Below are 21,378 nucleotides of genomic sequence, written 5' to 3' on the forward strand. Positions count from 1 at the left end.
AGTGACAGTTTTCGTGTCTTAGGTTTCTGTCGTAGCGTGCTTCAAGTGTAGGGAGACAGAGGCCTGTTTGTTCAGTGGCAACTGGTCTTTGTCGAATCTTGAATTTCTTGGTGTCTGTTTGGATTTGACAACTTCCTGATTGCCTCACGTACAGTAAATTTTTCTGGCCTGGAGAGTTTTGCCTACGGAGAGTGCATGCGGTGTTGATGACTCATGGCTCTGTACTGAGGGAGGGCAAGAGGATCCTGCCTGCATGAAATCGGGAGACATGGAAGTTAAACCCTCTTGGGGCGAGAGGGCTTGGGAGCACGGGTGTAGGCAGCCAAAGGGGATTGTGAAATAGATTCCCCTCTTGCTGTTTACTTTGGGAGCGGTCCTGCTGGGACCTGTGGAAATGGACTCCTTCAGAGGTTCCCAAGCTTGGCTGGGCAACAGAATCACCTGGAAAGCTTAAAAAGAGAAAGAGAGAGAGAGAGAGAGGGAGAGCGAGAGAGAGACAGACAGAGAAAGGACTTGGGGCTCCAGCTCCTGAATCAAAATGAACCTTTAGTGATCTCTTGCAATTGCAATTCTGCAATACTGGAATTGTACTATTGTACAAGGGTTTGGAAACTGCTGGATTGGGTGGTCTCTGGGCGGCTCTTCCCAAGTCATGTTCTGTTTCCTTGCTTGGCGAGACACACAGTCTGCTGTTATCACACCTCACGTATAAAATTCTCGGTGTGCAACTCATTTATTGCAGGGTGGCTGTTTGCTTTACCGGAATGTTCCGTCAAAAAACGATTCACCAGCTTTCTTTAAGTAAAGGGCTCCCCTTGTATACCTAAGATGGAGTTTGTAAGTGAACATCTTATTCCCACGGCATCTGAGCTACGAGCACGGGGCTCCGGAAGCAGCCTGTCTGCTTTTAGCCCCTGCAGCTGCCAACATGTCCTGGGGAGTCCTGTTAGCTTTCTGTGCCTCAGTTTCTTGATGAGTAAGGTGGAGATAAGATTAAAGAACTTTCTTTGAGGGCTGCTGTGAGAATGGCGTGAAATAGTGTGTGTTTATGGAGAAGGAGAGTACCAGCGTACGGTCTGTGATCTGGGAACATAGGTTATCTTTGTGCTCGTGTAATTTAACCTCTTGACAGGATGATTACCACGTTCTTGCTCTGTGACGGTGGCTCCTGGACCAGACATGACTGGGAGCCAGCAAATACACCTGTACCTTGGTCTTTGGACTGGCCTTATAGACATTTGCAGCTGTGCAAAACAAATGAGCCTTTTATTTATTTTTCTGAATGCTACGTGAGTCTGTCTCTCTTGCTGAGATAGGGTACATACGTAGTGTTTTTCTCTTGTTGCGAGGTGGGAACCGAGAAGTTGGGCGGACAAATGAAGTTATTTGTGGTCTGAGTAAAAAGAAACAAAAACCGGAGTGACTCAAGCTCAAATTTAATGATTCAGGAAGGGTAGCCGGTGAAGTCCTGCTTGGGGGATGGGGCGGGGGTGGGGGCAGGAAGGGATCCCGAACATTATATCCTTGAGAAATTTGGACCTGAATCCTTGACATTTTATGGCCAGTGGGTCAGGGAGGTGTCATTTAAAAGGAAATAGAATAACCCCACAGTTACATGTCAAGGTGAGCTTCTTAAGGTCTACAAGTGTCAGCTGACTGGCCAGGGGCGAGACGCCTCCCCACCACTGCTCTGTCTCCTGGGGGTGTTACCATTTCATAGGCTGGGCAGAAAATCCTCACGTTGAAGTTTTTGGGGCACTTGTTTCATTGCATACGTGGTGAATACACATGCACCTTTTTTTTTTTTTTTTCCACCTGTGGTGTTTAAAAGAGAATTTCATTGTGAAAACACAAGCAACGAAAGATCCTATCTTTTGGCCAATAGGTGCAGCCTACTGAGAAGACACTGAGGTTTTTATAGTATATTGGGCAAGTCTGAGTGTCTTATGAATACGTATTGTATTACCGGCAAAGTAGTGCCGAGTCACCTTGAATTCTAAGCCGCTGACATTTTCTGTGACTGCATTTAAAGGAAGCGTGTGAGCATTATCTAAACATTTTGCAGAAGTAATGGCCTCCTTAGAGCACTCACAATTGATGGTTAAATGTGAGCAGGGAAATAGTATCGTTCGTGCTGTACTCTTGTTAGGTTCATTAAGGTGTTTTTTTAATTTTTTAATTAAAACGTAGGTTGCAAGTATTTCTGGTTCTACTCATTTCATAAATACGGTAGGGCTCTAGCAAAGTTTCGACCTAACTTGCTCCCAGGCACCATCTATGTAAAGAAATGATTCATTCATTTGTTCACTGTGTCTTTTTTGAACTACTACATGGTGCTGTGGGAATGCCAGTGAGTAAGAGCTTCCAAAGGAGCTTGCATTCTTCACGGTCAGGTAGGGGAAAGAAGAAATGCCCGGAAAGAGCTAATACAAAGCAGAATGGGGTGCGTTGTCCTTACTGGGGTAAATTCTGACACTGAAGGAATTTGGAATGACGCTGAGTGGGATGGTGAGGAAAGACTTGGAGGAGGAGGGATCATCTGAGTTCAGCTCTGAAGGCTGGTTAGCATTTCTGTGGGAAGAGATGGATGGAGCCTGGAAGACCGTGTAAGTGGCTGGGACGCAACCAGCTAACGTGGGATGTAACCCCACGAGGCCATTTTGGCCGGAGCACAGGTGCTGGTGGGCACCTGAGTTGTAGATGGGGTGGGAGATACAGTTGCTGAGAGGTCTGAGCTTAAAAAGAGACCTTAAAAGGGGTCTTTGCAGTTGAGCTGTGGGTTTGCCCAAAGTTTGCCAGATGGGGGGCGGGAAATGACTGTATTTCAGGGCTGACATCCGTGGGCGTGGAGTACCTGGAGGGAAGGTGAGCAGCTGTGGAGAGGAGCTGGGACATTGGCACAGCGCAGCCTTTGTGTGCTTGGTCTGGGGAGACCGAGGGGCAGGGGAGGCTGGTGCCAGGCTGAAAGGGTGGCTGGGCGGGTGAGCGGGTCTTCTCCCTGGAAGCTCAGCGCCAAACTACAGCTCAATGAAATCACGTTGAAACCTTTCTTCCTTTAAGACCTTAAAAAAAAGGAAAGAAAGAAAGAAACCTGAGCTAATTTTAGCTACATCTAATATGTGTGTGTATGAAAATGAATGCCACTTTTGAAATTCAGTGTGTGTGGTATCTCTTTCCATTTCAACAAATGATTCCTCTATTTTCCTCTAAACAGTTTTATTAAGATTTTCAGTGAGGCCCTGTACGTATTAACAACAGTTCCAGCGTTTCCTTTGATCTTTTCCACCGTCGATTTCTTCATCTCCCGTGATAGGCGTAAATCACCTTGTGCCATCCACTTGACCCTGGGGCAGTTGTTCATTTCGGGCAATTTGTTTTCTGTCCTTGGATAGAATGCATGAATATGGGTGTGTTTTGTAACTTTAAAGGCTTTCCTGGAGGCTTTTCATGGAATCTTTTGAATGTGACATACATACAACTCACACATGCGAGGCGTGGCTTTCTGGGCAATTTGGCTTCTCGTTTATACTTTATTAGTGAGCCTTGACTCTAGGATGAAAAGAGGCTGAGAGACACGGCTCAAAGTGAAGGTGAAGGCTGGAAATTACCTGGTTGCATGTCTCTTGGTGGGCAGTCTGCTTTAGTATATAAGTAGAAAAAATTTGCAGATTATTGAAGATTTTTTTTTTCTTTTTTGGACCTGGGTTATTCAGATGGCTTGCTTTTATTCCCCAAACTAGCTCAGAATGAGGCATTGACTTCCCCACCTTCCGTAAAAGACGAGAAGGTGAGGACAGGAGCCAGAAAGATGGAGAAAACACCTCCAGGGGCAGATCATTCTGTCTGCACATATTCACCATGCATCTTCCGGTGAGAGGCATCGTGCTAGCTAGGCCCTAACGGATTTATAGAGCCCGTTAGTCGTTCACACTCACTGTGTATTAACTCATTTAATCCTTACTGCAGTCCTTGGAGGTAGGCACTCTCAGTACCCACTCGGCAGAGGGAAACTGAGGCACAGAGAGAAAAAGTAACCTGCACTGAGGGAAACTGAGGCACAGAGAGGAAAAGTAACCTGACCCAGGTTGATCAGCGGTTCGGTGGGGGGAGTCCTGCTTGGCTCCCATCCTGGAGCCAGGCGTTGTCTGTCCAGCCCGGAGCCCTGTCCGTGAGAAGCTTACAGTTGAGTGGAGAAGATAGGGCGTGTCTGGGAGTCATGGTTAAAGCGTCCCGGTAGACATGCAGCATCCTCGGGGAGGTTCAGAACGGGGAGGGGCTCGTGGACTCTGGGCCTTCCGTCTGGGTGCTCGGCCATCTGCTCGGAGTTGCACACAGGCTGTCCTTGAGGTGTCATCTTCCCTCCCCTCACTCTTCCTCATGTCGCCCTGAGATTTCAATAATTATTAATTGAAGAAAGTGATGACAGTGGCAGTATGCTTATCGGTGTTCCCCAGGATTGGCTTCAGTTGGGCTCCAAACGCCATTGGGCATCATGAGTCCCAGGGAGACGATGAACTTTTGACTCTCTCGAGAGCTTCCCTGGGTCATTGCTCAGCTGGCAAGATTTGGCAGATGATACAGCCTCCTCACAGCTCCAGTTTGCTAGGTGGTGGGGCTGGCAGCGGATGCCAGTCCCAAGAACAAAGCGTGCCAGGAAACGGGGGCACACTTGGGTTGGGGTGGCTGTTGGGAAGCCTGGGTCTCCCGTCCCCTCCCATGCCCTCCCCTGCCCCCCGCCAGGTCTCTCATTTTTTCTCCTCCTCTGGACCAGTCGATGAATCTTTAACCGACTCACGTCAGACAGAGAAAGGATAAAGATCACTTCTCTCTTAGGCTGCTTTGGGGAGACTAGTCTGTCTTTCTTAGGTTGAATGAAAATCACAGGATTGAAAAAAAAAAATGCCCCGAGAGGCACTGTCTCTCACTTTGTAGACACGGAGAACACGGGAGGACTTGGGTTTTACTATCTGTGCGCTAGCCTGGCAGTCCCAGCCTCCATCCCAGATGTAATCATATGTGATGCATTTTTATTTACAGATTAGGAGGCTCTGACTCTGACATATGAGTAACGGGGAAGCTCCTCCCTCTAGCAGTCGTGTGTCATCTGCTTCAGAGAACTAATTGCTTGGCAATTCCCCTTTGGTAATTCCCTCTTTATTTTCTGATGAGTTACTTAACAGTGATGGGCTTGTACGGCAGAGCGTGGAGTTTAATGTGTGCTCCAGAAACTCCCCTGTAGGCCTGGGGGATGTGTTTTTCGAATCTTGTTTGGCTTTACTGGAGGAACACTGAAACCATTATATATATGGCCTGTTAATATTTCACTCAATACGAGGTTAAACCCAGAGCAGGGTGCAATTTTCCAAAAGAAATCAAAACCAGGCCTCTTTTTTAAAATGTGCCCCTGTGCATTTGAAAATTATTAAAAAGGAATTTAATATTTATAGAATGCTTAATGCTCTTTTAAAAATCTGATTTCAAATGGAGTAGCTTTCCAGGACGAGGCAGAGGGAGGGTGCCGCGGTGGGGAGCAGAGGGACAGCTCGTTTGGGGACCGAGTTTCTGTTTCCTGACCTGCTGCAAGGGGACTGGAGATGCTCATTTTCCCTTGCCGAGCCTCAGTTTCCCCGTCTACAGTGAACGAGGTGACGGAGGACCCGATGGCTCGGGCCCCTTCTCAAACACTGTGCAGTTCCATGAACAAATTTTATTGCAGTCCTACCCTTGGCTCCCTGAAGACCTTCGCTCTGTCAAACATCGTTTGCTCTTGTTTGACTTTGTTATGTTTTGTATTTAATTAGAATTTACATTTTTAGCTGTTATTGTGTCGTAATTTATAGAGTATGTCAGAAGCGGTGCCTGCAATCGTTTATCACCCTATGTATATTAGGTTCATACCTGAAGACCTCTTCTGTCCCTTTTTACTGTTCTTGCTACCATGCCCCAAACACCGCCCGTTTCTGGAGCGGCTGCCTTACGGCTGGAAGGAATCTCTCAGCTAATTGGGGAATTGATTTTTGCAAGGAGAGTGTGGGAGCTCTGCTCTCCTTGCAGTCATATCAAGGGTCTTCTTGTGCTTTTAATTTGCAAGTAGAAATCCTTTTGAGGTCATTTGGTTTTACCTGCACATGCCGGGTGGAGTCGCGAGATGATTCCTTTCCTGTTCTGCCTCAGTTTTCCAGTCCATGCGTGCCGCATTAGCTTATCTTATTGGTTAATTTTCAAGTAGTTCCTATGATGTCTCTTGATCCATTACTGTTAGGTCTCTTTAGGCAGCTAGTACAGACAGGACAGGTGACAAATCAGAGTGTTGTTTTGTTTGCCTCACAGGCACAGGGGAAGGGGAAGGGAAGAAGCCCTTCTTAGGGTGGGTGCCAGCGAGCCTTTGAAGGCAGGGAGGTTGAGATTTGAGTTCTGGCTCTGGCTCCTTAGGTGTGTGAGCCAGGCCACATTTCTTGAGTCCGTGATCCTCAATGTCTGCGTCTGTAAAATGGGCACAATGACAGCATGTGCCATACAGGGTTGTTGGACGGATCAAACGAGCGTTTACCACATATAGTGCATGTGGGATGATTTCAATGCATAATCAAAAAAAGAAGGGGAAGGCACAGACCTTAAGAACTGGGGGAAAAAATGAAAGCAGAGGAAAGGGCTGTGTGTTTGGAGGTACTTGGGGTAGGAGGAGTCCCTCAGGTCTCCTTGTGGTCAGGGTTTGAATCCCAGATGGGCCTTTGCAACTTGGGAAGGACTGTGCACCCTCCGCTGATTCAGGAGTGATGTTCTCCACCAGTCGATCTGCCCCACAAAACAGGGTGTTCGCTACAATGTGACTGATAAGAATGCTACATTGTAAACGTCTCTGGCCTATACATCACAGCAATAAAAGAAAACCAATCAAAGCAAAAGTTCCCTTTTATCCCACCATCCCAGTCAGCAAATCACGTTCACCTCTGTGTGTTGTCTTCTAGTCCTCGATGATGTAACACATAAGTTTTTTCAGTTTTGCTTTTTTTTTCCATTTAGCATAAAAGTTCTCTTTTTGTAACCTAGATTTTGCAGTTATCATTTGCAAGGATTATGCACTGTCTTATGAAGTTATTTTACCTTAATTTAAGTTTTGTGTTATATGTGGACATTTGCATGGTTTCTAGTTATTTACTGTTATTTCTTAAAATTTTTATTATTAAAAAGATTTTTTTGCTGCGGGTTTTTTAAAAAGATTTGTTTATTAGAGAGAGAGAGAGAGAGAGAGTGTGCGCGCGTGGTGGGGAGGGGTAGAGGGAGAGGAAGAAAGAGGATCTCAGTCAGACTGTCCTCTGAGCACCCAGCCCCATGCAGGGCTTGATCTCACGACCCTGAGATCATGACCAGAGCCAAAATCAAGAGTTGGATGCTTAACTGACTGCGCCACCCAGGCGCCCCTACTTATTTGCTGTTATAAAGCAGCAGTGGATATCTTTGCATACTTAAGGATTTACTTAGGTTATAGTCACAACAGAAAACTTACATAGAACTGCCATGGTGGGGGAGTGACTCTGAATTGCTTTCTGAAGGGCCTGTGCTTATTTCCATTGCTGCTAACAATATGTGAATGTGTCTTTCTCCAACCTGATTAATTGTGGGACCTATTCTTTTTTGCATACTTTAATAGACTTTTGGTTTTATTTTTTATTTTTCTTAAGATTTTATTTCTTCTTCTGAGAGAGAGAGAGGGACAGAGAGAACACAAGCTGGGGGAGAGGCAGAGGAAGAGGGAGAAGCAAGAGCCCGATGTGGAACTCCATTCCTGGACCCCGGGATCATGACCTGAGCCCAAGACAGATGCTTAACCAACTGAGCCATCCAGGCACCCCTAGCCTTCTTGGGGTTTTAAACTTTGCATTCCTTTGATCCCTCTCAGAGATATTTCCATATATGTTTATTTGCTAATTTTTAAACAATTAATTTAATTTAATTAACAAATAAACATGTATGTTTATTTGTTAATTTGCTAATTTTCTTTTACACAATTAACAAATGGAAGTCTTGATACTTCCTAATCGGAGTATATGAGCTCTTCCTGTGTTCTAGAACTCGGTCTTTTTATTTATTTATTTATTTATTTATTTATTTTTAAAGATTTTATTTATTTGACAGAGAGAGGCACAGTGAAAGAGGGAACACAAGCAGGGGGAGTGAGAGAGGAAGAAGCAGGCTTCCCGCTGGGCAGGGAGCCTGATGAGGGTCTCGATCCCAGGACCCTGAGATCATGACCGGAGCCAAAGGCAGACGCTTAATGTCGGAGCCACTCAGGCGCCCTAGATCTCAGCCTTTTTAAAATCCCATTCACTGCAGCCATTTTCCCGGGTCTGGTTTTCTTTTCCTTCAATTGTATTACTTTTTGGCATGTGGAAGTTCAGGTGTTTATAGGATGTCTGTGGTCTCCTCTGTGATTGTACCCAGGGCCAACCTGGAAGGGAGTTCGCATTCTGCACCGGCCAGCAGCTTTGCTGGGCATAGTTCTCATGCTCCTCTACCCACAGCTTTCCTTGGGAACTGTTCCCTGTTGAAACCCTGTGCTTGCTTTCTGCCAAGGGGCCCCTTCCGCTTCTCTTCCCACCCATCCCTGACTCTCTGCCCTTCACCCAACCTGGGCCAGTTTCCTAGGGTCTCCTCTCCCCACCTTTGGGGTTCTCCACCCTGGGCGGCTGACCCGTATTGCTCTCGTTGGGCCCCACCGTGGCAACTGTGCTGGCTGTCTGGCAGCCTCCCTCCCGGGGACCTGAGCAATCAGTCAGGAGTTTCAGACCTGGTGAAATTGAACTGTTATCAAAGATCCTGGGTTGGGGTCTGATTTTCATCCACATCGGACTAGAGACGCTCACTGCTACCCTGCGTCTTTCCTGTTTCCCCTCTTCTCTGGAGAGGGCTCTTTGGGCAGGTGCTTGCGAGCCGTTGTCTAGGTACTAAGCTTTGGGGAAGGCTGGTGTCAAGGACTGAACTTGGGCTCATGGCTCAGCAGGGCGGGGAGGTCTGGGATGTGATATATATTCCCTGCATTCTCTCCCCGGATGTCCCCTTGCACTGATCCAACCCGTTTTCCTCTCCGGAGCCCAAATGCATGTTTCTTACAGCTAGAGATCTGTTTGCATCTGTTTTCCTTCACTCCTTCCCTGAGTTTTCATGGGCCTCAGGATGAAGCCCACAGGCTGTAACCTGGCTCGGCAGGCTTGGGGGACCTTGCTTATCTCTCTGACCCCTTATCTGTTGTCTCTTATTTGGGTGACTTCAGTCACACTGCATTTCCCCCTGAGAAGCCCCTTGCATCCCAGCTCTGAGGCTTGCTACTCCCTTCCCTCCTCCTTTTCTTGACGTCTACCTGCTCGCTGCTATCTTTCTGGCTAACTTCACCTTATTTTTAAAATCTCAACTGAATCTTTTCCCCAGGGTTATATGCCGCCAGTCTGGGCTCCCAGCACCCTGTTCTCCCCCTTTCATAACACTTTGTAATCCTTTTTTGCAGCTCAGTGACAGCGAGGACCCCTTTTCCTGCCACCCCCCCCCCATTCTTGGCATTTGGCATCTAGCAGGCCCCCAGTGGATGATACAGACATTTCCCCTGTGATGTGAGTTTTTCGGATACACACTGGATGTGATTCCATCTGTTAAGGTAGACCATGACACGTGTCACTGTGGTCCGGAACCAGCATGGGGCCTAGTGGATGCTGGATTTGCCCAGTGATATTTAAATTTCATAGTACCACACTTATCACCACACAGAATACTATTATTATAGAAATTCAGTGCAAGAAAAAATTGCTTTGTTTTTTAATGCCTAAAACGGTCTTTCTTGGTCTTGAAAAAAAATCCTGTTGAGTTTTGAGTACATAAGTGTTCTTAGGAACACAGCCATCATGTTGAATGAGTGAAAGAACTTGAGAGTCACCTCAGTAACATCTGTCCTCTGGCCTTACGTGCTCTTGTGACCCCGGTCTCCAGCGCAGGTGGAAGTTCCTGGAGAGAGAATTATCTTAAGTTCCTGGAAGAGAGTAGTTGTGGAGTCCTAAGCAAGGTTGGTCACATGGAGATAAAGCCCCCCCAGGGACTGGGGAACCCTGAGCCATCCTCTGTGTAACCCACCATGAGGGGAGGGCGGGCAGTCCACCCATGATATTTCTGGGCCCCTTCCGGGTGGCCACCACCTCCTCTCTCTTGCATCCGAGTTCATCCAGAAGTTGCCTGTTGGTGGCTGTGAGGTTACCTTTTTGGTTCCAGGGTGTTCATTTGTGGCCATTGGTGTGAGGAATGATAGGCTTCTGACAGAGATTCTGAGGGATATGGGGAAAGGTATAGAAGCTGAAGCCTGCCCCCCCCCACCATGGGATGCCTCACCCCCAAAAGGGAGTGCCCAGAGCCCTGTTCCTCTTGCTCTGTTCTGGCAAGTTCCTTCCAAGTGGGTGCTTTTCTTTCCACAGCTCCATTTTCTTTCTTTCTTTCTTTCTAAGGTTTTATTTATTTATTTGACAGAGAAAGATCACAAGTAGGCAGAGAGGCGGGCAGAGGCCGGGAGGGGAGGAAGCAGGCTCCCTGCCGAGCAGAGAGCCCGATGCGATGCGGGGCTTGATCCTAGGACCCTGAGATCATGACCTGAGCAAGGCAGAGGCTTATTAACCCACTGAGCCACCCAGCCATTTTCATTTTACCTCTGGGTCTTCCTTGGTCCCGGCAACCCAGTCCATTGTGAGGTGTGACCTCGAGCTGCGGGTTTTGGGAGGGGGGAGTGGAGAGTAGGGGCAGCTTTTCTTTTTCTTTTCTTTCTTTCTTTTTTTTTTTTTTTTAAGATTTTATTTATTCACTTGTCCAAAAGAGAGCACAAGCATTGGGAGAGGCAGGCAGGGGGAGAAGAAGGCTCCCCACTGAGCAGGGAGCCCAGTGTGGGACTTGATCCTAGGAATGAGCCAAAAGCAGACCGTAACGGAGGGAGCCACCCAAGTGTCCCAAGACAGCCTTTCTATAAGGAACTGAGAAAAGATTGTTTACCTTTGCTCCTTCTGGTACCGTGATCTGACACTTTTTGTAAGAGGAACAGTTTTGTTTTTCCTTTATAAGAGGTCATAGGCCCATGAGACAAGTTTATTATTTTATTGACAGGAGAAAAGATGATCTGGTTATTTATTCAGAAATCTCCTTCCATAAAACCTGGCTTTTGTTTGAGGTTGAAGGAAATGCGGTGAGAGCATCTATGCCCCAATTTTCCTGTTTTATCTTAGCTTTCCTGTTCTAATGAAGCCTCTGTCACCCTTTGTACTTCTCTCTACTCTTCGGAAGGAGGAGGTTGAATCCCCCCCCACCCCCATTTCAGTGTTCTCCAAATGAACAGCACTATTTAAAAAATCTGTGTAAATCAAAACAAACTGAGGGTTGATGGGGGAGGGGGGTTGGGAGAGGGGGGTGGGGTTATGGATATTGGGGAGGGTATGTGCTATGGTGAGTGCTGTGAAGTGTGTAAACCTGGCGATTCGCAGACCTGTACCCCTGGGGATAAAAATATATGTTTATAAAAAATAAAATTAAAAAAAAATCTGTGTAAATCAATAAAAAGGGAGGGAGAAATTTTTCTTTTCCCCCGCCCTGCAAGGTTTGGATCCATTTTCGTCAGCCTAGAAATCAGAAGAGGCCAACGGGAGGAAGAAGCAATGTTAAAATGAAGGAGGCTTTTCCCAGTTTGACTTTAGGACGTGGGTCTTCCCAGTAGTAGAGGAAGCTTCTTCGAACAGAGCAGTACAGTTCATTTCCTCTTTAGGTCCTGCAGAGACAGTTATTAATCTATGGAAAGGAACAAACACTAGCTGTTGGTTATTCTGCTATGCAGAGAACATTCGGTGACCTGAGTAATCTCAGGGTTTCTGTTCTAAGTGGTGCACTTTCTACTCTTTGCCCTGAAATCTCAGGAAACCATATCCTTTAAAAAAAATTTATTTTTAATTTTTTTTTTTTAGCTTTTCCATTTAAAATGTGCAGGTTTTCCAAGACTTTGCTAGGATGAAAAGTCCTATGTTTCCTTGCTTCTCTTGTAGGTTAGTCAACACTGCCCATTTCTGTCAGGGATCTTTCGCTGCCTGAGCCTCTGATTTAGTAAAGCCAGCCTTAGAAAGCCCTGTCATTTAGACTGCATGAAGTGGCTGGTGTGTCACGGGTCTGCCGCAGCTGCTAATAGCTATCATGGAATTCGGGGTGCTTCAGATAAATTGTTTCCCTGGAGAGTCACAATGACTCTCTGCGTGGAGAGGATGCTCCTCACTTTCCCGGGGAGGAAGCAGAACAGAAGAAGTTGACCGACAGGCTGGGTTCCCGTGGCCAGAGCCCATATGGTCAGTGCCATGAGCCCAGCTTTCTGACTTGGAGCTCAGCCCTCTTCGCCATCACCCCAGGAATTATGCAGTTGGGTCTCTGAACTTATAGACTGAAAAGTCATAACTCTGCTTCACCAACATGGCCCGACAGAGCAATTTTGAGATGGAGCTGGGAAGGTACAAGAGGACAGCCCCTTGAATATAAATATATATATACAACTCCTGGTTACCTGAAATCATTTCATCATCAATTTCATGAGACGTGCACGTAGTGCCCCAGCCTATGCTTGACGGATGAGGCTTTCCCTTCTGCAGTCACTGTACCTTTAACATGGAGCTTTCTAGAGCTGTGTTTCCTTTAATGCATCAGTGTCAGCCGAGCCAGGAACATCAGGACATCAAACTCATCTCCTATATGGAATTTTGAAATCAGATGCCATCCCCTCAGAGACTGGTTGGGCAGGCATCACGCTCAGATCTTTTCCATGCTGTGGTGCCCACTGTCTTTCTGCTGGACGCCATGGAGTGGGTAGAGGAAACTCACGCAGCCGCCTACAAATCCGATAGCTACCTCCTGGGCTGGCCAGAGGCAGCACGGGACACTGAGCTCCTTTTCATGATGCCTATCTACTGTCCTGCGACATCTAGAGGTCAATCATTTAGTAAAAATCGTCATCTCTCTCTTGATGCCGGGAGCTTCTAGAATCACTACGATGGGAGCCTTTTCTTTCTTTGCAGAAGTAATTTGGTGGCTGATGCCCAGGCACTTGGCTTCAGAGATACCTGGGGTCTGATTCACGTGAAGATTCGACTGCAGCTAGATTTTATGTGCGGAATCCTCATGAGCCATTCTGCAAACACGATCGGGGGCATCTCTCTTTTAGGCCTTCCCCCCACCCCCCAATCTCTTCAAGGCTTTTTCCCAGGAGCCAAGATGCTATAGCCTGGCGGGGGAGCTTTGCTTGGTGACGGAGTAGCTAAGAATGTTTCTCTCTAACAGGTCACAGAGAGTGCTGGTGGATATCTCTTCTCGCCCCAAGATCTTCGTTGGAAGTCCACGGGACTTGGTGTCTTTGCCGTTCAAAGTAGATATGAGCTCGCCTGGAGGCATAATGAGTCACCATTTTATTCTGGGCCACCCTAAAGGATGACACCCAGCTTCAGAGACCTCCTTTGGACATCATCCCTGAGAACCAGTGTTTTAGGTCTTCCATTGTCTGAAAATCTGTTTCTGATGGATTTTTTTTTTTTTTTTGAGCTGGCTCAGGCTTAGTCATTAAATGGCGTGCGTGATGTTGAATGTTCCTCCTTGAATCCATTCGCAGCCACACACCTTTTGTCACTTACAGAGAGAGCAGCAACTCCCTCTTGAGCTCCCGGTGTGCCTTTACACAGATATGCTTGAAAACGGGCACCCTTCCATTCTTTCCATCTTGGCGTTTGCCCACAGGCCCAGTCCTGGGATGACCCGGAGTCAAGGCAATGGAGGGTAGATTTATCTCACATGGACATGCTCATGCCGGCTCTAGTCGGTCTGTCTCGTGTTTAAAGAAACCGTGATCGGTTTTGTGTAGAAATATGTGGATTGTTGGGTGGAAAGAATTTTTCTCCCTTGATTTCTAGTTGTTTACAGAAGCAGATAAAAAAGAAAGGTTCTAGCATGGATTTAAATAGCAGGGCCCATTTTAACGAGTCAGGAGGCCCTTCATGATGGGACAGAATAAAACATAAGCTTTAAAAAAATTTTTTTTTTAAATTGTAGCACAATTTAAACCCCAGAGGTGTATATTCATGTTTTGCCAGGAAAGGGTCAAACCCGAAAATTTGCAACAAAGGCCAACTAGAATAGAAGGAGTGCACACAGAAGCTGACAAGTGTGTGCCCCTTGTTGGGAGTTCAGCCCATGGAATGTTCTGTAGGACAAAAGGAATGGAAGAGATAGTTCAGTAACATTTTGTTCTCTGTCAAAAACCTTCTGAAATATAAATCTGCTGTGTATTGGAGAATGGATACAGCAATTGATTCAAGTTGAATAGCTTTCATTTAACTAGAATATCCCACAGAAAGCTGTTCTTGTTCTGACAACTGTATTTTTGCTTTTCTTGACTTAAAGAAAATTGAGTTCATGTTTACATATTTTATAGGATTGTTTTATGGACAAAGACACAGGTCAGATCCTATCTCAACACAGTGGCTGCTGTTACAGCAAATAGAAATATTTCTAAGTGAGATAAAACGTTTCTAAGCCATGGCCTATAATATTACCAGGTGGATATTATGAAACCATTTATAGATGTGCTTTTTTGAAAAACAAAAAACAAAACAGGTTTTTTTTTTTTTAATTCTAGTCTCTTTCCAACACACATACCCATACATATACTTTGCATAGTAGAAGACTATGAGTATATATTAATAGGAGTAACTTTATTTTGGGCTTTCTAGAATAGATCACCTTTTTTCTTCTCTTTGCGATGCTCCCTGAATTGTTTCCAATTATTGGCATTTCCTGATTGTTCACAACTACGGATGTGTCCTGAGTCGTCCTGTGTCATCCAACCCAGCTGAAAGCTAGTGGCCAGTGTTAGTGGTTTAAGAAGCTGAATTAGGGCCCCCAACCCCTGCTAAGGATGTTCTTTTTTAAATTCCCCATTTCATACCTTCTCAAACAGAAATTAGGTGCTCTTTTTTTTCTTTTTTCCAATTCCCAGACCATTCTGGCATTGATCCTGGACTCATTATAAATGTAATTTTTAGCAATAAGTATTAACTCCTGAAATATTTTGGCTCTCTGTGGCCTGTGGTTCCGTAGAATCTGGTGTTTTCCCAAGGACATTAAAGGCTTAAATACAGAACATCTTGCAATTACAGGGATATTGGTCAAAAGCAGGCTTCTTTAGGAATGCAAGTTTGTTATGTCTGAACCCTGTTCTCCCTTTAAGGTTCTTAACGGGATGCCTTATATTTTGTTTCCTTTCTGTGTTTGTACTGATTTGCTCTTTGGGTCTATTTTCTTTTGGAAACAGCTTTTTTTTTTTTTTTTTTTTTTTTTTTTGGTAATGCACAGTTCTGAAAACTATAAAACTGTTACCACCTGGTCATTCTTACCTCAGCTCTCTTTTCTATCTTCCTGCTAGACCACTGCTTCTCTTTCTCCTTCTGTTCTGGGATTTGATCCTGCTCAGCACTTCTCGTGTGTGATTCTGAATTCTATGGTTGACATTTCCTGACCACCTCCTCCCTGCATCTGAGTTCATTTCCTGTGTTTAAAGCTTTGGCATTCCATTCACTGTCCTCGTAGGCAGAACTGAAACTTCCAGTGCTAATAAGATTAGTCCTTGCAGTACTATTAATTTCTTCCTCTCGGTTTCATACTCCATTGTTATTTCTCTAAGATGAAAATTTCTCTGTCATCAGGAACTTCATTTCGGAGTCACTTCCTCAGTGCCTCCCAGATTTTTCTTCTTCAAGCTGCAGCACCCACGAACAGGTCTTTGACAAATGAGTTGTCCCTACACACGGTTTACAATATTACACTAGCTGTTTAAAAATAATTAAGCTTCTCTCAGTATTCTTTGCTGTGGGTCAGGAACTTGACTGCCTTTGCCATCCAACACAGAAGTTAATCACAAACGGGTCCTCTGAACCAAATAATTAAAAATAGAGCAAAGTTTCTGAACCAGGCAGTTGGCAGAAAAGTCTGTACTTCCATCTGTGCACAGTTAGGAAAATATTTCATGATGTTTAAATAGCATCAGCTTTGCTCTCTTGTGTGTGAGAGTATATCTGTAGGACTGCGTGTAATTCACTGCTCCGCAGTTCTGTTTGATTGTTCGCTCATATACATAGATCCATAAATATGGATGTATGTCCCTGGCGAGAAGCAGGAAAGCAGAGCCAGGTGTTTTGTGCCTGCATTTTTAAAATTTGTTATTATTATTATTTGCTGGTTTCTGCAAAGGGGAAATGGTCTTGGGGTCCTTTTTAAAATTTTTCTCTTAGCCTGTGACTCAGAAAATTAGAGAGCATTGCATCTTAACTTTGAAATCTTTATGCCTTTTGATTCTTGTCTTTTGATTTCTCTACTCACAAGGCATCTTTGCTGATGACTTTTAGGAGCTGTTCTTAGACATGTACGGTGCTGTACGTGAATCTGTTTCAGTTTGGCATGTGGCAGATGAAGCCTTTCTGCTCCCTGGACGGGGATCGATGCCTGGAGTATACATCAAACTCCGAAACACTTTATGACTTGGGTGCGGATATTTGAGTGACTGATTTTGAGAGAAATTTAATCCTTCAACTTGGGTTTTCCTTTGTTCTTGCCGCTGATCTGTATCTCATCAAACATGTTGAGTTTTGGCCAGTTTCCAGCTATGATGTGCCTTTAAAAATAGATTTTTTTTTGTTTTGTTTAGCATGTTTTAATTGCTGTATAATATAAAAACTATTTCCCTCTGGTATTTTTCTATTGCGACTCTTTCTATTTCTACTTCTATTCCTGGAAAACTCTTATTTTTACATTGATTTTTCCCCCTCCCAGGAGAGCCATTGTGTTAAATAACAACTAATGTGTAATAAACACACCAATGGGAGATTAGAAACTATTAAAAGTAAAAAAAGAAAAAAAAAGGAAGTATCTTAATTTCATCATTTTGGGTCGAAAACATGTGTTTCTCTGAGTCACCCATGTCTTCATGCTTCCAGAAGCTCAGAGCCCTGGCATATTCTTACTACTTTGATAGTGGAATTGACAGCTGTGTTTTGACCATGCTCACATTAATTGAAATTAAGGAAGGAGGAATGTCATCAGTGAACTTCGTTAGTACAGTATCAACAAATTCTTGAGTTTAGCCGTGAAGTTCAGCCAGAGCTGGTGATTGTTTGATCCTTTAGACAGTTTCTCATTCACGATGTAGGAGGGACCGAATGCATCTTTTTGATTGGCTTCCTCGTTTTATTTATTTATTTATTTATTTGTTTGTTTGTTTATTTATTTATTTATAAAAGATTTTATTTATTTGACAGACAGAGATCACAAGTAGGCAGAGAGGCAGACAGAGAAAGAGGAGGAAGCCGGCTCCCCGCCGAGCAGAGAGCCCGACGCGGGGCTCGATCCTAGGACCCTGGGATCATGGCCTGAGCTGAAGGTAGAAGCTTAACCCACTGAGCCATCCAGGCGCCCCATGTCTTCCTTATTTTAGATTCAACTTAATTTTGTTCATTTCTTGTAAACCTACTGTGTGCAAGGCACTATCTCAGGAAGGAACGATAAAGTTGGTTAAGTTGTGGCTTGTGGCTTCAAACAAATTAATCTTTGATTTCCTTTTCAGTATTCCTTAGGAGGAACAGCTTTTAAAGAGATTATAAATGAATCTTGCTAATTGCTATTCTTCGTCGATCTGAGATATTAGGGTTTAACTTATTTTGTGGACTCCAGATACACATAAAGGTGAATGATGTTTTTGAAGTTTAAAGTTGATGCTGGATTGGACTTCTCTTCTATGGTTCAGCTAACAGCGTTCATTAGACTCCTCCAAAACAGTACCTGGGTAGTCACGTTGCTCACACTTCCCTAGTGGGATGGCTAAATTCGTTTCTCTCCTTCATCTGGGCATCTTCTAGACAGGTGTATGGAATCCAAGTTAAAAAAAAAATAACAAAAATCCCTGCATTTGATTGTGGCTATGAATGAATTATTGAGAAATAAATAAATGACTTATTCAGTAAATCATTCAGTGAACAGATATTTATTTACCAGATTCATGATCAAAAACACATGAAACAGTGCACACACACGAGGAAGGTCATCATGTAAGAACGATTCTTTTAAGAATGATAATGGCTCACTGGCGTATTGAGGATTTAGGATGTGTCAGTCACTGTGCTAATCACTTAATCCTCGCAGTAAACCTGGATGGGTGGCTATGATCTCGGGTTTACAGATAAGGTAACTGGGTTAGTAGCTTGCCCAAGGTCATAGAACTAGTAAGTAGTAGGACTGGGATTCAGCTCATACCATTTTAACTTCAGACCCTGTGCTCTTAACTTAATTTTTCTTGACTGCTTACCACCCGTGTCATTGCGGGACTTACAAAATTGTTTTTATAAATATCGAGTGTGTATGAAAGCATAGTCACGAAACCAAGGTAAACTACTAAAATTTGAGAAGGATTCAGTAAGGCTCAAGTAACTCTCCACCTATGTTTAAAAATTAGCATGAATTTGATGAGCTCCCTACGGGCCCCTTTCTTCCCATCTCAGAAAATTTTCACCCAAGAAAAATGGTGTTTTGAAGTATTTCTAACAGAAGTGCACACAAATGTGAACCATGTCAGGTGATTGTTTCGTTTTCCTTCATTTTTTCTTGTCTCTCTTCCCTGCTCTGTCATGTCTCTTACTTCTTCCCCCTTTATGTTCTTTTTTTTTTTTTTCAAGATTTTATTTATTTATTAGAGAGAGAGAACACAAGCAGGGGGAGCAGCAGAGGGAGAGGGAGAAGCAGACTCCCTGCTGAGCAAGGAACCCGATGTGGGACTCAATCCCAGGGCCCTGGGATTATGACCTGAGCTGAAGGCAGATGCTTAACTGACTGAGACACCCCGGAGCCCTTGACATGATCATTTCTTTGGTGCAGGCAAATGACATATCCCTTGCCAAGCAAGGTGTGGTACGTAGGGGCTCTGACAAACACACCCCCACCCCACCAGAGGGGATGATGTCCTAAGACTGTGCCAGCAGATCTCGACAATGCTTCTTGGGTTATAAGTCACAAATATAAGCTCTGTAGACATGTGGTTCCTTGATGGTTTTATTCTTATAATAGCAAGACATTTTCGGTAAGCAGTGTGACGGCACTTCATAACACAATCAAGAACTATTGAGTGGAACACGTTAAGATAATATAACCCTGTTGTCCCTTCATGCTTTAGTGCAATCTTTCAGCAACTAGTAATACCTGGGACAGGACCTAAACATCAGAATGGGTTCTGACCTGGTGGGAATAATACAATTCTTTCATCAGTTGGAAAATAAAGTCTAGTGATTAACTACGTTAAAAAAAAAAAAAGGAGGTCTTTTTGTTGTTGTTGTTGTTGTTGTCGTCGGTTTGTTTTTTGTTTGTAAATTGTAGTCTGTTGCATGAACATTTTTCCAAGGACCGTACAATTCTGTAGGAGGAGGTGGCAATTTAATGCAGCCTTAGCTATTAAGGATTTTAGAATTATGTTACTTTTAAGTTACTCTTGGGTAATCACAAAAATATGTCATGGATTTCAGAAGACTGAAAAAGAACCTCATCTAGCCAAACATAAAAATGCCTGTAAAGGATGTCATTATTTGCACACAGAGACGTATATATGTGTGTATTATATTAATATTTTTCTAGGGCTGTATGTACAAGTATTATACATATGTATGCACCCTTTATAAAACTAGTGTTAGGGGATCCTTTTGTAAGCCAACTGTATGATTCGGAGCTTTGTCCTGCGTAGTGATATTTTCAGTGGTCATGCTTTTAGCTTATAATATAAGCACCCACAGTAATGAGGCTGAAGTGTATGTGTCTGCTGTTTAATCTGTCTCTTATCGTTTTGCTTAGAGATAAATCTGTGTTGAAAGATGTGTATGTACTTATTAATATAAAAGAACTACAAATGACACCTCATTGCAGTTTTGCACATTGTCTCAAAAACACCCCTTAAAAATACAGAAACTAAGAAAAATCTTGGCAAATGGAGCTTATGAGTGTAGCTGCTCTGAAAGTCGCGTTTGAGTGTTCTAAGTACTGTTCTGTGACAGCTCTTAACTGTAGGAACTGGCACCAGCTAAGAAAATTTACAGTTTAATACTTTAGAGCAAATAATTGCTTAAGATGCTTTAAATAGCACAGGAAATGTGTAGAGTGTTTACTTGACATTTGTTATATTGAACACTAATACTGAAACAGATTCTTTGACCACAGAGAATGCCAGTGTAGGTGGGGTGGGGGTAGATGGGAGAGAGACAGACAAAAACCAGCCAGCATGATTAGATAAAAATTAAATGGCAAATGAGCTTTTCATGATAGAGAGATACCCAGGAAAAAAAAAAAAAAGCTTATGTGTTATATCAAGGAGTCTTCGAGTGTGGTAGCAGAAAGCAAAGTAAAACAGCTCCTTGAGAGTAGGTATGTCCTGGTTTTAAGGCGTGGAATCGTGCTCAAGGCTGCCTTCCACCAGGGGTCAAGGCTCCCAGCCCTTGATTGTTCAGGTTTATTTTTTAAGGTCCTAAAAGCAAGAGGAATGACCTCCCTTTTTATAAAAAAAGAAAAGAGCCTCTCTTGTTATCTGTTTAATCTGCACATGCTTGTGAATGTTTTTCTTATGACAGCTCGGGCACCCTCATTTCTCAGCACAGCTTAGTCCTTGTGATGCCTTCTCCCTGAATGCCTCCTGCACTCCCAAGTCCTCTGTTCATCCTTCCCAAGAGCTGCACCTCTGCGGGTCTTATCTCAGAAAGGGGTCTCGTGGGGTGTATAGTGCAGCTCTTAAATGTAGAACGTTTCTTTTTTTTTTTTTAAAGATTTTATTTATTATTTATTTGACAGAGAGAGATCACAAGTAGACAGAGAGGCAGGCAGAGAGAGAGAGGGAAGCAGGCTTCCTGTCGAGCAGAGAGCCCGATGCGGGACTCGATCCCAGGACCCTGAGATCATGACCTGAGCTGAAGGCAGCGGCTTAACCCACAGAGCCACCCAGGCGCCCTAGAACGTTTCTTCTTGCACAAAATGCTTGGCATGCCTTGAGATTCAACTGCACTTAATGGGGGGGGGGGGGAATCGGGTATGTTTTAGGCTCCCAAACCCTCTCCCATTCATATGTCTCTGAGTCCGTTTATACCGTGTTTTCAAGGGAGTTTTAAACGCGTATTAAAGAACGAATTGGCGGGTGTGATAGGTCCAGGAATGTGAAATTGTGCAGTGTTAATGAAATTTGTAAAAGCGTCTTCCTTCTATCTTGTTAGCATGAGCTGCTTTTCAAGACTCAAGGGAATTTTGAAAACAGCAATCAAA

General features: G+C 44.2%; 1 protein-coding gene across 11 annotated transcripts in view; it reads left to right on the forward strand.

The window, feature by feature from the left end:
* ATXN1 (ataxin 1) overlaps nt 1–21,378 on the forward strand; it is a 411,273-nt gene that overhangs the window by 8,691 nt on the left and 381,204 nt on the right. Inside the window, exon 3 of one of the 11 annotated variants that reach the window (XR_007128335.1) lies at nt 13,333–13,632. The exons of the other annotated variants lie outside the window; for them this stretch is intronic. The gene's annotated coding sequence lies outside the window, so the exon portion shown is untranslated. Of the gene's footprint in view, nt 1–13,332; nt 13,633–21,378 lie in introns of those variants that run through there. 11 annotated transcript variants of the gene reach the window in all.

Source organism: Lutra lutra, chromosome 6 (assembly GCF_902655055.1).
Source record: "Lutra lutra chromosome 6, mLutLut1.2, whole genome shotgun sequence".
Lineage (NCBI taxonomy): Eukaryota > Metazoa > Chordata > Mammalia > Carnivora > Mustelidae > Lutra > Lutra lutra.